Raw genomic sequence first — 18,799 nt, forward strand, 5'->3', positions numbered from 1 at the left:
AAATCAGTTTTATACTCGTCCGAAATTGCTTTCATCGATCATATCTGAAATATCAATCCGCTACGGCGATTTTGATTGCGAAAAATCGTGGATTAATTCTGGCGAACGCACTATATCACGACCATTGCGCAACATCTGCGAGCACGAGGTACCCTCGTATATTCTATAGGGATATATGCATTCGGGTTTTGTACTACGAACTGTTAAAAGCTGTCCAGACGCTCACTGCAAACCTATACAGGCAATAAATGAGACGCTTAAGCGAGAAATTGATCATAAAACGGCCGCATTTTACGAGGAAATGAAACAAAGTGATTTTACTGCACGACAATGTTAGGCTCTATGGCGCATTCACGACTTAGCGAAACGTCCATAACTTGATTTATGATAGTACTCCTTCCTATGTTAATGTAAGCAGATACACAAACTTTCTTTATACTCCTATGAATGAAGCTGTAACAGCGAAACATGAGCGGAGTCGGTAATACGTCGTGAATTTGTAAAGTTTTCTTTCTTGACACCGTTTCGTTTGATCGCGTACATTTTACAATTTTAACATTACTCAAATTTTTATTCTAATTATTCGATCAAAATTTATGAGCGGAGCACTGATATAAATCACTATCTTTTTTGTGCAAATAATTTAAAAGAGAATATTGTTTTATGACATGAACGTATACTCAATATTATTCTGATTATTATTGCAACTACAAGTTCAAGATCCATGAGCAGAGTAAAAATATCATAAATTACTGCTGCGTTTGTATAAAAAAATTTGCCAAAAGATTTCTTTTTGCAAAGTATTAAATGAAAGAAGATTTGAAAAGTATTAAACAAACTTTGCAAAGTATTAAAATTTGCAAAAGTAAATGAGAAATTAGTAGCAATCTGTGAGAAACACGAAAAGAAACTATTTCTGAGGAGTTTGTATTGGATGCTTAAATTTCATGGGAGTGTTCGTGGACGAAAATAGGTAGATATTTTTGGTAGGCGATGTATATCTATATCAGGAATGAATACACGAAGAAACGCTTGCCAGGACGAAAAGGAGGTAAAAGGTGATCGAGGATCGAGTCTAAATTTGGTAGAAGGAAGAGTTATTTCCTTACGCCTCGGCTGGAACAATATTTCTCTAGCAAAATCGAGCTATAAAAGGGGGCGCGTAGCGAGATCGCGAGGAACTCCGAGATTCCATCGTCCTACGGGAATATACCTTGGAAAATCATTTGACAGCTGGGTTCCAGCTATGGCGTTTTCTCAGTTTTCCTTTTACACGGTAACCACCGCGTTATCTCTGTTCCGAAGGAATTTCCAGCCTCCCCACGTTTTCTCAACCAACTTTGCCTTCGAATTTCGGCTTTCGAATATTCTTCACATTTTGTAAAATAGTAAAAAAGATGTGGGTGACTAAATTGCGGGGAACAAAAAACTATTTAGCAACGGAAAAGAAGATAAAGCTGTTTGGATTTAGCGAAACACCTAACACACGATTCACTTTTCATTAAAACACATGTTGCATACTTACTTTCACAGTAAAAGATATTTAGAAAAATTTAAAAGTACCTTACATCCATACGAAACGTTAACTTTCACCAGTTATTTCGAAGTGCATTATTTAAAAAGCCGTATAAATTCGAAATCGTGTAAATAAAGTACCGTGTAAATCGGAGGATGCGTGTAATATTTTCTTTCATCCACTGCCGACACGTTATTGCGTGACTGAGCAAGTTCCGATAAAAAGAGCAGTATAAACCGATGATAACATTTAAAACGGCCAACGCAAAAAGCTACTTGATAGCAATCGTGCAGATAAATCGTTTATCTTTTTCGACGAATAACTGCGTACATGACCAATGTGTTATTTGCCGGTATCATTTAATAAATGCATCCTGATCTTAATGACCGAGTAAATTGAACTTGTATGCACTAACGATGCAAATCGCTTAAAATTAACACTTTGAAGACTGCCTTACGTATGCAGTTTTTTGCAATGATATTCTTCACTTTCATCGTTAACAGTTACTCTTTATTTTTAGCTGTGATTAGGTGCTGATAATAGTATGACCATTAGTAGCTTTACAGAATGTGTGGACAATTACGTATATCTTTATTTAGCAGTTTAGTATGACCTTACGATAACATTCTTAATTGTCATTCTTTCCATTTTGTGTCGATTTAAAATTTCGAAATGTAGATTTCAAGTAAGAGTTTGATAGTTATTGGAATACCGAGGATTAACCTTGCTGTATGCTCCTTCAAATTTTTAAGAAATTTATTTCTAAGAAAATAGAAAACCGGAAATTTAAATGCTTCGAATGTGAAAAGGAAATGTTTAAAAATTTATAATATTGTTCATAATTGCAAATACAGCGGAATTAATATATCTAACACATCAGCTGAAATCCGTCGGCAAAGCTCACCAGATTCGAATAACATAATCAACTTATTCATTAATAATTCTAATGATCGTTAGACAGAAACACATTTACAGTAATTTTCACTAAAATCAATATAAAATACAGTAAATAACCTATACTTCTGAAAACATTTCTCTCAATTGCGGTCAGACTTGTCCGTCGGACACCATTCCTCTCAAGATTTCTTCTCCATCTTCAATCTCGTGAATTTACAAATACTATTACCCCTACAGATACATTTCAAATAAGTTTATAAACCATACCAATATACCGAACCCATTGATTTCGTTTATCGTCGAAAAAACTAACATGCGAAAGGACAGAAAAGTTCTCTGTTCCCTTTATCAATCTTTATCGCAAAGTTTCACGCAAGAAAAACTATCAGTTCCAAAAGCAACTTCAGCATGTTTGTCAAAGACTTCCCATCACCGACGAGACACTATGTAACTTCATTTCCTAAAAGAGCAGAATTCCCCCTTTTATTACTTTCGTTCTGCCCATTCACCAAGAAAATGTCCTCGCAAGGAACAATTCATTGTTTCACGCTCCATCTCGAATTCCTTCGGCAGCTTCTATCTAACGAATCGACCCCGTCAGTCAGTCGGGTCAATCATGAACTGGAAGGCAGGAAAAGAAGTAAGAAAGACCGAAAAGTAACGTGTCGCCATTTCCTTTCGAATAGACGAATTTCCGCGACTAGATTTTCGAGAAATGGAAAGGAACTCCTGACTTTGGCGAGTCTCCAAATCTGAGAAGTCCGACGGCAGGTGTTCGTAGGAATATACATTATGGGGTACGTTTATGGGGCTCCTGACAAAAATTCACGTTATTAAGATACATATTCTCGAGTTCGGGTTTTCGACGCTTTTGCGCGTTAAATTAACCAGAGTTAACAGAAGACTGTCGGTAACTAGAGCAATAGCAGTTAATTATAGTGGCTTGCCCATTGCTGTAAATCAACTTACACGTTAGCAAAAGTAGTATAAATTAGAGTATTTGTAAATTATCGTCTTCGTTTTCTTCTGTTCCTAGTTTCAAGAAATAGATTTTGTATAAACGTGTTGAAGCTGAATTTACGTTCACTTATTTAATTAATAAGAAAATGTTATTGAGATTAATAATAACAGAATATTTTAATAATTCCTACAATATATTGTTAAAGAAATAACAGAAGTTTGCTGCATTAAATGTGACTGAAATATAATAACATGGCAATACATTTAACTTTTTCATGATATACTAATGGAAAGTGAAATAACAAGGTTTCAAATACTTAATTTTTTATGAATTAATTTTAAGAATATACGACATCATCGACTGAAATCAAACAGCTCGAAAAGTGCTGCATTAAGAATGCAAATAGCGATTCGAACTCGTAAGCTCCCCACACGTGACTGCCATCTTATGCGCGAGAAACAGAACGCGCCATTTTGAAAGATGCTACGTGCAGCTTTCTATACAGGGTGGTCAAAATGAACGCTTCACAATCCTTTCATAGCAACTAAATATTAGATACTACAATCTACACAGAACGTAAATTATATTTCATGATTTCATTAACAAATGTACGTCTAAGTATCTCTATTAGTGAGAAACCACACAGCATGTTATCTAATCAATTTGACTACCATTATGAATAACTCTCTGCTATAAATCGTTTTAATCAAGGTTATGAAAAATGTCTGAAGAAGGCCTAACAGCTCTCTCTAACGTGTAAAGTGCATATTGCGACAATGTCTCACAACCGCATTTAAGTCAATAAGCAGCACCGTTTCATCGAGCGAAAGTGAATAAAAGTTGTGTCTGCTAGACACGAGATTCTTAACACGATAAAGTTTTAAACGTCTATTTTCACTACTACCTTGCTGGCAATCGTAACATAAAGTATTAGAAGTACGGGGTACGAATTTAGCAACTATTGCTTGGCTGTCTAATAAACATGTCTATAATGTTCATTATTAACTTGTCTGCCAGTGGCATATATTAAATGTAATGCAAAGTATGTACAGATACAATCCTGGCAATCCGTTCTTGGCTATCTCGTAAATATATCTAACTTGCCCAATCAATGGAAAATTGCAAAAATAAACTATCTATAGTAACACGAGCTCAATAACTGTTTCATAGTTATCTTAATAAACGTGTATACGATTTGTAATCTTATCTTGTCTATAAATTAAAAAAATAATTAACTTCCTACACTCGAGGGACATAGTTATTAATTTATCTGCTTCAACTTTAATTATTAGACATTCGAAATTAGTTTAGCAAAATTGTACGAAAATAGAGATTCGACGAATTTGTAAAATTTCGAGCTCTTCAATTTCAATAATTACGAATTCGGGATTTTTACGAAATTAGAAACTTAATAATTTGGGTGCTCAGAAATTCGAGAGTTTAGTAATTTAGATATTTAGAAATGTAGGAAGTCAGAAAGTGAATAATTTAGAAATTCGAAAAGCTATTAAATTTGTAAAAGAAAGAATTCATGGAGCATCCTACAGATATCTAAGCTATAAGTTACAGAACCCTTTCGCCTCAACACTCCGTATTTCGGGCCGAAAATTTAAAATCCGTTTCCCCGAGGGATATAGGATATGCCTGGCGCATAACTGATGCTCCGTGCACAGCTGCGGGGATTATATTTCGCCAGGCGAGCAATTTTTCTTTCGGCGCTGTTACGTAATCGGATGTAACCAACGTTCGCAGCGACATCTGCGACGAACAGGTTGGCTGATTCTTCTTCTTCCTTCTTTCTACTTCCTTCGTCCCCTCTCTCTTCCGCTAAAAATTTAATTAAACCGATCTGCTTGCGAAGAATTTTCCTATTTCGTCGTTCAATTTCGTCCGTGGAACGAGAAATTCTTCCCCGGGATAATTACAGGAAATTTCGACACTTCAATTTAGGCAGATCAAATATGCTCTGAAACTTTCTAATTTTCAAATTCCTAAATCGTGAAACTTTCAGATTTTTTAGTTTCCTTGTTCTCAGGAGTTGAAAGCTCTAAAAACAAATTTTCATACTTCTATACTCTCAAACTTTCATACTGGAAATTTCAAACTTCTAAACTTTCAGATTAATCATTAAAAGTCTTGACTCTCACATCTCGACATTCCTAAATTATCAAGTTCTCAACTGTTCAAATTGTACAAATACATATATAAATCAGTAAATTCCCAAATTTCTAAATCCCTACACACTCAAGTAAAATCACAGAATCCCTAAATTTGCTAACCTAAATTTTAAAACAGGTTAATTCGCATCTCTTCGATAGCTGACACATCCAAGATAAACAAAGCTGAAGTACTCTGTGTCACGTCGTTACACGTCTTTTTTTAGTCACTTTACGATCGACACACGTGAAAAATCGGAGACACGAGTTGTTTTCGCTTTCGAATGCATGCGAAGGAACACGTAACACGTGGGAAGCTTGCAAAAGAGGGAGCCACTTGCAGAGCGTATGTAATCCTGTGTCTTCGAGAGGAATAGGAATCCCGGGGTTTGTTTAGACCCGGTTCACATACGGTTATGGAGTAATTATTCCGCGACGAGCATCGAAAGTACGAGTACGAACAAGTAGCGAAAAAAAATCGGAACACGTTCGGAATAAACCGACGTTAACGTGTTTACTCATTTGGTATTCTATGGTTGAAAACGCAGTTTGTGTTTACTCTTTGCAATCCAAATTTCGTTATCGATTCTTAATAGTCTGACGTGTGCTGCCTGTTGAACACCTTCGCGAGTATGCTCACTTTCGCTGATACTAAATCTGGATTATCTTAAAATTTCTTGTTACTGATCTTAGCTTTGTGATGTTCGAGATTGCAAATTCAATGTTGCTGTTCTACAACTTCACTACTGAAGTCTAGTATTGTTCTATCATACTGTTAATCTATTAATTTCAATACACAACCACATAAGTATATTATGTATGTGTATCACTAACCTAACCTAACCAACAGAAGAAAAAATACATAGTTGTTCAGGAAAGCTTACACGCTACAAATCAACCGGTCGCTGAAATCCCACAAAAAGAAATATTTTGATATAAAAAAGAAAGAGCAATGTTAAAGTGGCAGTAATGACGAGTACGAGAGCAAAGGGTTAATACGATCAAAAACAATCGGGTCGCCTTATCTAGCTGGGTCGGACGCTACATATAGATAGGATAACACTGCTCATAAGAGTAATGCACCCATAAACAACACGATGGCCTATCTCGTTGACACAAGTGCAAGTAACAAAGGAAGTTTAATTAGCAAATCCTCATTTTCCATGACAAGAATCGCTGTACAATGCTGAACGAACATTGTTGATTTTTTATCGTTCTTCGAAGAACTACATTCTCGCGTGCAACACTATTTCAGCAACATCTCGAGCACTCTTCTCATTTTTGCTCCGTTCCTCTTTCCATTTCCTTCGGGCGGCTCCAGATGGCGGGAGGAAATGAATTGGCCCGCCTTCTTTGCTTCTTTCACGAGAAAACGGTAGTAACCGAGGAGGTAAACGATTTTATAACTTGTACTCGGATGTATTCTAGGATTTTTATTAATTTCCGCAACCCTTTGTTCCCGTTCTTTTGATTAATTGTTTCTAGGGAGTGAGAAGATTTATCCTTGCATTTATGCAACGGATTAAATTAATTTTCGCATGATTAGACGGTTTCTGTTGAAAGTTTTATTTAACCTTTTTAAAGATGATTCTCTGAAAGTTAGAAAATTAAATGATATAATTATTCATGCAATTAATATACTACGTTATATTTACCAATGTATTTAGACAATTTTTGAAGCATTAATAATATACAAAAAGAAAGACAATGTTTATACATGTAATTACTGAATAATAAAATTAAAGTCTTGAGACGTTCAGTAAAAATTTGTCCTAAGAAAACTGGACCCATCCATTTCCACCCTTTTCGAAATTTTTTTACTGCAGGTTCTTCGACCGTAAATACATAAATCGATTCACTTGTAGAATTCTTTAACAGCTTTATTACCAAAAACGTATTTTAAGGATTTAAGCCTTTAAGATCACCGACCCGGTAATTGTATTCAGGTTTCCGAAGTCAAAAAGAGAATGGTGTCCGAAGAGCAGCGCAATAAAAAGGCCAAAACTAATAACGGGTTAAATTAGGGGTAAACTATGCGGGGTGCTCCGTTCCGAAGGAATCTTTTCTATCTCGAGGTAGCTTTTTGCTTCTCGGCGAAAAATTGCCTTCCACGACCCAAACACGAAGTCAATTTTCACTACCGATTTCTTCCTTCTAAGATATGAATATTGCAAATGAAATGAAGAAAAGATTACTGTACAGGGCGCTTCAAAAGAGGGTCCCTATTAATGCTACAAGTTTTCACATACAGTGTAGCAGCCTGAACAAACTATTGAATAGTAATATAAAATTTTGTTAAGCTTACTTTATATTTTTTTTTACCTGACATGAGCTAATTATGGTCAGATTAAACTAAATACCGATTATACTTGCATATCACGGCAAACTATTAAATAACAAAACACTTAACTCGTGCGAAAGAAACATGATTTATGTGAAGACTACCAAACGATTACTATCATACGCTGAAAAGAAAAAAATGTGAAGAGGTACAAAGTCGCATACTTCGATTACAAACGAGTGATTTATGCCTTAAGACTGAGAAATATTTACGTCTTATGTATAAAGATTCACACTGATGACCCACTAATTATTTCTTAAACTGTGCCATTAAATGTATCTGTAAAGCTTCTTTCTTTTTCTCGAGTGACGAGTTAACTTTAACTACTTAACTACGAGTCTGCAATTGTACGACGGAGACCATCTCGTATTTCTTCCTCGTACACTTAAACCACGATGGCTGTCCATTAGCCCAAAAATGTCCGTCGATCGCCCACCAAGCAATTCACTCGACAGGCCATCAATCAGGGACAACTCGTCAGTGTCTTGGCTTTCAAGAATCGCGCCTCGAGAGCTCGTGGTATTCCATGGGAAAACGCGAAGCTGCGTTGCATCAGAAAACGTTAATACCGTGAGAAAATACGAACGAAAAAATCTTCCAACTCTCCCTGTATTGCATCGTTTGCTTAAAAAAATCGACAATTTTTGCTCATGAAGATTCAAACAATTTATAACAAAGTTTCGAATATACAATTTTAAACTGTTATCTGATAGTATCAGCATACTGCACACCGTGTTATTTATTAAACGTACCATCGGTTAATTCTTGAATATACTCTCGAAATGGAATCTTGCACCGTTAGTATGATATCAACTCCACTCGAAGGTAACCTTCCCTCTTCTTTCACTAATTATTCGATTATACAAAATTCGAGGCGTCCAACGTTCTCGTCTAATTATCTTTGTGTACAGTGTTGCTCAAAAATTCTGCTCACTCTTTTTTGTACGAAACAAGTTTAATACTTAGATCTTAGTTTTATATGTATGTTCAGATAATATATGTACAGGTCTCCTTTCAGTCGAAAAGCTCAATTATATTCATTTTTATTAAAAACATGAAGGAGTAACGAAAGTTTAAGTGACTTTGGATTATGATAGGAGCATGTCAAACCAATTGTACCAGTGATCATTTAAGAATCATTAACATAAAAAAGGTTTCATTTTTGAATAAAATTTAGTTCAATAATAATTATACAGAACACAAACAACATCACAAAAAAATAATATTTTCGTAAAGTCTCTACACAGCAAAAGAGAGCCTTTTTCTTGATAGGAGAGTACGTACAAAACTTTTGAACAGCATTGTAACGAAAGGAGCCAGTCGAAAACCCGAACCGCCACGAAATCACGTCCCTCCCTGTTCCGTTAATTAGCGACGAAGAAATTCAGTCGATGCAGAGGGTCCAGGTTAAACTCGGTTTACAAAGTAGCCGCCCCCTTGATAAAATGTTCGTCGCGGTAGGGCCGTGTTCTAAAGCGGGTTCACGAGTGGACAAGTTTATGCAGCGAGCTCTCGCGAGCCCGGGGTCGTTAAACTCCGTGGGCAGGCACGCGTTTTAAGCCTAAAATCGAAGGTGGCCGAGAGCTAAACTCGAAGGAGACTCGGTGAAAGCGGTCCTATTTCCATGCGGGTTTATAAATACCCTGCCGTAGGATTCGTGTGGAGACGAAACGTCGGAAAAAATCGGACACGGTGTTACGAAAGAGCCGGCTAACGTCGAGAGGCTACGCGACGCCATGACACCCCGCCATCTCCTCGTTCATGGGACCTCGTGATTCGAGCTCGGATCGGACCATTGGAATTCCAGACATCGACCGACACGTGTCGCCATCTAACAGTCGAACGATCAACCCCGTAGCCGAGCCAACGTCACACGAGGCGGCGAACAGCGCCACGGATCAATGCTAATCTTTCGGGGGACCCCCTCAAGCACACCCCGAAACAACCGTCTTCTTATTCCCTTCTGCCTCTCGACCCGACCCTTTCGCCACGATATATCGTGGGAACTTTATCGAAGAACGTGGTGCTGCTTCGATGGAATTTTTTCCCTTCCCAGGAAATTGGGGATTCCTTTTTCGGGGAATGGAGATCGAGTCCGCGCGCTGCAGGATCGAACAGTTTCGTTGCTTCGATGGAAATGGAAAAGTTTTCCTGCAGAATTGATAAAAATTCGGGAACGGGGATTTCTTTCGATGTAGGTTTAGGATTGAGTTCGAGGTATATTGTGGGTTAACTTTTGTTTATGAAAAGTTACAGAATGACTGTTGTATATGTTAGAGAAGAATTGAATAATTATATTGTAGAGAAATTTCATTTAATAGCAACATAATACACTGTGACTGGGACAATTATCTGTGGTTTATTGTGGTCGGGTGTTATAGATCTACCATTGGTATAATTAGCGTTTTTGTTCGGAGTAGAAACTTAGGGCATCAGGGAATTGCTAACAACTGAATTCCTACAATTTTAATATAATCGTAACTGTGTTCCTTCCTTTAAGTGTTAATATTTAATCGACATTTTCAAGTCTGAATTAGGCTGATCTCTATCTACCTACACCTCTTTTGAGACGAACGGTAGGTTCTGATTACGTAAATCTACTCACCAGACTAGATGCTTATAAATTTCATGTCGAATGCAGAACCACGTCAGGCATCTGTTAAAAATTCACTCGGATTCGGAGTTTCGAAAATACAAGATGTATGGTATAGAGTAAGCTATCTGCATCATCCATGACTCTCTACGGTTCGATTCACAAAAAGTAGATCTACGATCTCCAAGTGTAGTATATTAAACATCTCATAATTATATATGCAACATCAATATAACGCACCCTGTTAGTATTCATTCAGACTAGTCATTGTACAATTATTGTAATGCTTAAGTTGATAATTGGTTTTCATCGACATTCATATGATAAATCTTCATTTAAAAATTATATAGCTCAGCGATTATAAAAGGTTTCAGAAAAGATTTAACCGTAATAACTAAACTCAAGCTAAACCTCCAAAACTTATTACAATCATGCATCAGTAATAAGAAACTTTCACGAGTCCCAAAGACCTAACATCAATTTTCAAAAATCCGCAACATGCATCAAACCCAGCGATTCAATCTAAAACTGCATTCACGTATCCCTACTTTCAGCGAAAACCTATCCTCGATTACAGGTGGATCTCGTTATCGGGTAACGTTCAAATATCCGACAAAAACTTGGATGGCCGGATATGAATAAAGTTGAAGGGGATGCAATCTCGTGAAAACGCGCGATCCCTGGATGCTAATCCCCGAAACCTGCTGGAATAATTGGAAAATTCGTGGAGAGAAGGTCGTGGGTGGTTAATGGAATCGTTGGTGAACCGATGAAGTGGACGCAGCATAGTTTCGATCCCAAGACCAAAGCGAATCCCAGGAGGACGATTTGGAGCCTCGTGTAACAGGGACAGTAGGGAGATCGATACTGGCCTATCTCCCTCTCCACGTTCGTCCCATAAGGGGTCGGGCAGGGTTGTCGGGGCGCAACCGACCCGTCTCGACTGGTTGACCCGTCTCGCCACGTCTCAACCCACTTCACCCTGATTTCGATTCCCCCTTCCCTTTCATACGCCGTCGACACCCCTTTCGTTTCACCAACACCCCCAACGAACCTACCCACAAACTTGACTGTTCAAGTTGCCGGAAGATGGCGCCACGTGCACCGACCAGCGGTAGCTTTTCGGTAGCTAATCAATAAAATGCCCTAATGACACTGGTTGCGCGCTGGAAAACAGATCTGCTTGTCCTCCTTTCGATGTGTTCCATCTTCGGACTCTACACAAGGCACCTGCTTTTTTTGGCACCAAGCCCAGGACCGGAACTAGTAGAATGTGTCGTAGGCTATATTTGAAACTTCGCTCCGGGTGCGACTACGGATTACGAAGTTTGTGGGATTTTGGTAGTTCTTGTGAAATAGGAGGATTTAGAATTTTAATTACTATTTAATTACCATAAGTTTAAAGTAAAATATAACACCAAATATTTTATCCTATCTTCTTGCAGAATGGATGAATTTGCATTAAAAAATAACTCAACGTCAGAGATCACTATTTTATAAATGCAAACAAATTTTATTTGTACTGTTAAGAACACTGATGTGATAATAAGGAAAGCACAGTTTGTTTAAAAATTCGAGAAGTCCCTGACTTCCTCAATCTGGGGAAGGGTTAAATTGTGTTAAATGTAGAATCCACTATGGCCTGGTAATAAGGTGTTTATGGCGTTTATGGGTTTAAACGTTTACGAGGCTCAGGTAGCAGATTACGACTAACCTACGACTTTGTATTTATTACAATCCGAAAAGTCAACCTGACGTCGAACAAATTTTAGATCTTAACTCTTTTTATTACTCAATAGGCATTCTTTGATCAGCGATTTTGAGATAGGTTTTATCAAAAGTGATATGTTTACTCTAGAACCGAATTTTGTAAAGGAAATTCATGAAATACGAATTCTAAATTAAGATTGCTCCAATTCTAGCATAACTTCAAAACCATTACCACGTCAGATCCACATCTAATTTCCAAGTTTAATCGACATACAAATTGCTTCGATTCCAGTCGAGTTATGTTGTAAAAGTTCATAACCTAACTCCTCAAGCCGTGATGGTGATCATTCTGTCAGCTATTAGAAATCAAGAAAATCATTATTAATTGTAGCGCAATAGCGAAAGGCGCGAACAAAGCTGCAAAAGAAGAAATCGGAATTGGTATTTCGATTCGAGAAAACTTCTGGTTAAAAAATTCACGTCCTGCTGCAAGACACGTATTCTAAACTTTCATTGCAGCTCGCAATAATTCTAATGAAATGTCCGTGCAATTTCATTGCAAAAATCATTACCTTATCATATTCCGTAGATTATTCCGAGCCTGTGCTCTCCGCGCAAATCCAATTTCCTGTTCTTTCCACGGACTGATATCTTCATCCAGGATAACGAAAGAGGATCATAATTTTCTTGGACGGTTCGCTTTAATAAAATCACCGTGGCCCGAAACAGACACCGGCCGTTTACGGTTTCCCCCTTAAACCGATCGCGGCGCGTTACGATCTTGAAAAAAAAACTTCCGATCCACGTGACTCATAAAATTATTATATAAGACGTTGTGCCGGGTCAAAAAGCAGCCGCTTGGCTGGCTGAGTTAGTTACGTTCGGAATCGAGCCGTCCTCTTACGAATAATCCTTTTAATGTAGTAGTCAGCAGCAGCAGCAGCCAATCCTTTGATAAAGTCTCGCGATTAACTCGCTGGACTTGATATTATAAATGCTCCTGAGAGGGAGAAGGAAAGAGAGTCGTTCAACGAGAGGATAAAAGGGTGGTAAACGACGATTAACCAGTTAATTCATTGGGACCAGTTGTCCGGGTGGATCTGATCAAGGGATGTTATCCAAGTCCAATTATGATTCCCTCAACTTATCAGGAACGCGAGATCCATGTATCCCTCCGCCCTCTCGCTCCTTATATTTCTTCTTGAAATTGTGACGGTTCATTTGCATCATATCGTCTTTTTTTGCATGCAAACCGGCCAAGTTAATCGAACGACCGATACTAACCGAGACCCGCGTCAATGGCCTGGATTATTTCTCCAACATGGAATCCGACCAATTTGCACGTTTCCAGCTTGTAATATCGACGCTAACATCTTGGGTGTCATCGTTCATCCCCGTCCAACACTCGCCTGATACTTATTACATCCAATTCTACCTTCGAACGTAATACTCGCGATATCGTCTTTTATCCTTCGGAAAATTTAACTTTTAAACTTAGGACCTAATGTTCTTAACCTATACGCAATTATAACACACAGTTATGAATAAAATAATTCCTGCAACTCGAAATACTCAGGTTCAACGCATTCCTTAATAACGAAAGTAAACCTAATTTTCCAACTTGTGGGCGTAAACTTTAAATTAAAAATCCGTAACTACTTTTTGACACAACTACGTTATTCAGAATACACGCGTCGAAGTAGATAATTGTGCAGAGAGAATTTTGAAGTAGAGGTCTGGCGAAAAAGGCGGAAAGGGAAGAGAAATTGGTTGGAAAGGTGGTCGGAGGATGGCAGAGGTGAGGTTCTAGCGGTGCAAGAGTTTCATTGGGCGGAGATAGCAGAAGGTTGCCAACGTTGACTGAAATGCTGATTCGCTCCAGCCTTTTGATGCAGTTTCTTCAATGATACTATAAAATACCCCCTGCATAATAAGATGAACCGGATAAAAACTCGCGTAGCCTGCATCGAGACATCAGCTTTCCGCGAAAACCTATTATTCCGGCCAATTTCATCGGTTTAAATAAACTTTATGCATTCGAAAATGTGAAATTTTTGATTTATCATACAAACAAGACAATTTCATTTAGCATAACCGATATTGCCGAGTTAATTCCGCGGAGTATATATTTTTTGCATACAGTCAAAATGGATTATGATAATTCGCGTGAGACTAATATGCTTATACGCGACCTCGATGAGGAAAATAAAACGTTAAGCGTAAAACGTGTTTCCTTAATTTTGTCGAATGTAATTTACATTATAAAATTTTATATCAACGTGAAAGTGTTAAAATCCGTATGTTTATTACGCGCTGAATAATATCGCGACAATTATTATCCCGTAACGAATGGACGTTTGACGTACAGTCGTGCGAGAAGAACCGATCGACCAATAAATTCAGAGGGAAAAAAAAATTCCTGAAAATCCTACCGGAGAAAGCTATGGAGTAAAATCGGCTTCCTAAAGCGTGGACAGAGATTTAAACGTTGCTTCAGGAATCCTCTTTGCTTCGCTCGAACAGCGACCCGCGGTGACATGCAGATAAGAAACGATTTCCTGCTTTCACCGATACTCTTATCGATGTCTTTCCGACCTCCTTCGTGTTTCTACTTACGTCTGTTCAACCTATTTTTCTCTCCGCGCTCGACCAATCGTTTGTCATCGTTCCACCTAACCACAGAAGGCGGTACAACAGTGCCACTTTAATCAAATCGAGAATGGCTAATCAGAAGTTCAATTTTCTAACACTTTAAATACTTTGATTATCACTTTTTTTTTAACATATACTGTGGTTAGCTACATAACGAAATTGTATGTATTTGTGGAGGACACAAGTAGCTCTGCATGTGCCATTCTACGATTAATCTTTAGATGACCTTGGAGGCACAAGAAGCTATACTACTGCCCATAAGTCATGGGACATTTACGGGTTACAACTTCGCGTTTAAATTAACACTGGCTAAGCATAGGCTAAGAGGCATCGTTTATGCTCATTGTTAGAAACACACGTGACATTCACGCATGCAAAACAGTTATGAATGACGTATATAGGTAATAAAACACGAGTTAACAATATGTTGGGAGTTAGGTATATTAGTTTAGTGAAATAGGAACCGCGCCGAAGCAAGCAAAATTTACTAGACGCATATACGGTGGATGTCATTTAAGAATATACATACTTATTCCTAGCTGAGGAGGTAAAGACTTGCTATTTATGACAATTAAAATATGTTCAAAAATATATTTAAAGAACTTAGAAGTTTCACAAATGACCGGGTGACGATTCTGCCTTGCAAAAATAAGCCGAAAATAATTTTTAATTTTTATTTCTCAGTAGTAATATATTACGCTGTAATTGTATGGTAACACAAAAGTGAAACACCCTGTACAATGTTAAAAACAAGTAACGATAAAAAAGGGATTAGAAACGATCGAGAAAAGGGAAAAACAACCGGTAGCAAAAGCCAGGTTCAACGGAAAGAGTAAAAAGAACAAAGTTGTTTGATAAGAAATAAAAGTCCGCGAAGTTCGACGAGCAAATAAAAACGTCGAAAGGTTAAATCAAAAGCAAATAATTTGTAGAAATCGCGATTAGACGAAACGTCTCATCCGAATGAAATAACAGATACAATGAGGAGAAAGGGCAACGAAGAGACGAAAGAAAGATGATCGTGAAAAAGAAGGAGCAGCTGATGGCGAGATTGGTCGGCGATAAAGGTAGAATTCTAGGGGGTAACTGAAACATCGTTTCTCTGGATCCTTTCTCACCGGGATAATTCCGTCTCTAGCGCACTCGAGCGGAGAAGAGAGACACGACGATGGTCCACCGATTTTCCATTTTGTTTACCGTGCGTCCCCCATCTCGCGTGAATCGTCGCTCTCTTTCGTCCCCTCTCCCGTCCTCTATCATCCCTTTCTAGGCCAAACAGTATCTCCTTCCTCGTCGGTCCATTTTGGCCCGGGTTGCCGTTCAACCGGCGGAAGCCAGCCAGACAGCTCGGAAGTCTCGTCGTCCTTGCTGCGTCTCGCTCGGAACTTTGGTGCGCGACAAGGACGCAGGATCAGGAGTGGCCAATCAGAGCAAGGCTGTTCTCCTGGCCGCCGATCAATGCGAAACTCCTCTGTACCGACGTGCCACGGGGTGTATCCTGCGCGAACGACGGAGGAAGAAGGAGACAGGACACGGTCACCTCTCTGTTCAACGGAAACGGACGGACCTGCAATTTCGACGCGTCGCCCAATGCATCCGCCATGTCGTTTCGCATTGGCGACCGGCCACACGTCGCACCGTGTAAACTCTTCTCTCCTCGTAGATACCGAAACGACTTGTCTCTCTGTTTCTTTTTATCCTTTTTTCGTCTCGTTACCACGACGTCTCGTTACTCGTCGGATCAACCGTCTCCACGATTCTTCTTCGCCGTTCGTTTACGTGATACGAACGCTGATGCGACTATCCAGAGCAACGTGGACGCTCGATCGATCCGGCACAACCGTGGATATACGCTTTTTCGAAGAATACAGAAGTACAGTCCGTCGCAGAACATCACGGCGTATCTTCGTTGATTTTCAAAAGAACGGTGAGCATCGGAGATTCTTTCCACGTTTACGATGTCTACCGATGGATAATCTATGACGCTCGAATGTCGTATTTCGATACCGGGGAAGAAAAGTATCCTTAACTTTATCGGAGAAATCGAGACGATTTAAATTTAACTTTCAGACTTTACGTCTAATCGATCAGCCGGTGAACACAACACGTTTTAAGACGACGTTAGGACGTGCTGAACGTGTTATTTACGGATACGGATAACTTCATTTCTCAATACGGAAGCTGCGTAGTCTAAAATCTCTGCGTGGCCAAGTTCTTAGAATAACATATTGTAAATTTTAAAATGTCATATTTCTTTGCGACACTTTGTCACTCCAAACACAATTAGTCAATCCTAATTTCTTCTCTAAAATTTCTTGAATACGTAGTGTCCAAAACTAGTTTACCCACAACAAATATACAATCATGAAAATTTATAATAGACATAATAATGTCCCTACATTATGGCACATCCTATACAAAAACCATACCGCTGAAAATATTCCTTGCAACATTAACTTTCGGTACAGGAATAATTCTCCAGGACCGATCAGTGGAACGACCACGAGGAATAAAAAATTTCTCGTAATATGAACGAACGAAGAATTTCATCGCCTGACCGATTTCGAGGTTACAAGTCCCAGACTATTTGGCGAGCTTCGTTCCGAGTCCGTTTAATTAAACTGAAAGGTTTATACTGTGTTTTAACGTTATGGATGCGCTTGTTTTGAGAAGGGGCCGAGGTCGTCCAATATCCAATTTGGATGGATACAGAGTTGCCCAGAAAGGTCACGTACAGCGAACGACGTATTACCTACGGGAATAAAGTTTGATGGGGGGATGGTACGTTCTGGTGTAGGTATCCGGATATTTCCGAATATGACGAATGGACCTACACGATTGTCCCGTTCGTAATCTTTCGTCCTCCCGTTTTATGAACTCGCCGAATCGGTAACGCGTGATGGCCGACGAGCTTTACCAACTCATCCGCGATGTAACATCTTACATGACAATTACGATTGGAAAGTAACAACGAAGAAAAGTTTCAGATTACGAGGATGTTCGAACACGATGGCTCGAGAAACAGGCTGGGACCATTTTAGTTTACTGTCCATTAGCAAGTTTACTGTGCTTTTGTATATTTGCTGTACGTAATTTTTGCACAATCTAAATTAATGTCTTCGCTAGATAATTATTGTGGCGCAACTGTTGCTTGATTTTTATTCGAGGAGTTACAAATTTGAGGATGAAGTTTATTTGAGATTTAAAGAATAATTAGATGGATCTAACATGCGCCTTCTATGTTGAATGTTTAGTTAAATCTACGGTCTTATAGTCGACAGATCAAACCTACAGTCTACAGATAGTTCGTCTTAGATTAAATCTCCAATCCTAAGGAAATCCTGCAAAATCCTACGACATCCTAAGGGGAGTCTAGAGCTATGAAAAGTTTCCATTGGATTTTTTGCGAATCTACTCTAATTAGATGCACACATTGTGAAACAGCCTGTAGTCACACGCCGTCTATGGAGAACGTCATTTATCGTTCGCTATTCTATGGCTTCCACTTCATCAAGTTTTCGAGCTTCTTTCGACTTATCTCCGTCGAGGTGATGGCCCTCGGGTTTCTTCATCACAATTGTTCGCCGATGAAACGATTCCGAAGGCGGTCAAACACCTTCGTGTCATGGTTGATAATCAACCCCCATTAATTCGAAGAATGGAACGACACTATTCCTTTCATCTCCTTCGTCTGCCACGTTGAACGGCTGACCTCATTTGCATATCCAATTTTGAAAATTGGACTGTCTCGGAAGCGGTATGGAGCTTATGGGAAGCACTCGTTGAAATTTTTATTCGTTGCCGCTCTTGTCGTTTCTTGGTACTCGTGCCAGATGAAGAAATTTGTGGAAAGAGTATGCTCCATCGTTTTACTGATTGTAACGTCGAAGGAATATTTTCCCTGGTTTCTGCTGTGTCACTTTGTCGATGGAATTCGAGATCGCGTCAGCAACGGAGTTTCACGACACAGGCG

General features: G+C 38.8%; 1 protein-coding gene and 1 long non-coding RNA gene across 8 annotated transcripts in view; one reads left to right on the forward strand and one right to left on the reverse strand.

Annotated features, from left to right (window-relative positions):
- The window catches only part of LOC143264619 (uncharacterized), a 392,045-nt gene that overhangs the window by 296,403 nt on the left and 76,843 nt on the right, over nucleotides 1-18,799 (reverse strand). The window lies entirely within an intron of this gene.
- Nucleotides 1-18,799, forward strand: part of LOC143264634 (uncharacterized) — a 38,540-nt gene that overhangs the window by 2,540 nt on the left and 17,201 nt on the right. The gene's annotated exons all lie outside the window — the stretch shown is intronic.

Source organism: Megachile rotundata, chromosome 1 (assembly GCF_050947335.1).
Source record: "Megachile rotundata isolate GNS110a chromosome 1, iyMegRotu1, whole genome shotgun sequence".
In the NCBI taxonomy this organism is placed as follows: domain Eukaryota; kingdom Metazoa; phylum Arthropoda; class Insecta; order Hymenoptera; family Megachilidae; genus Megachile; species Megachile rotundata.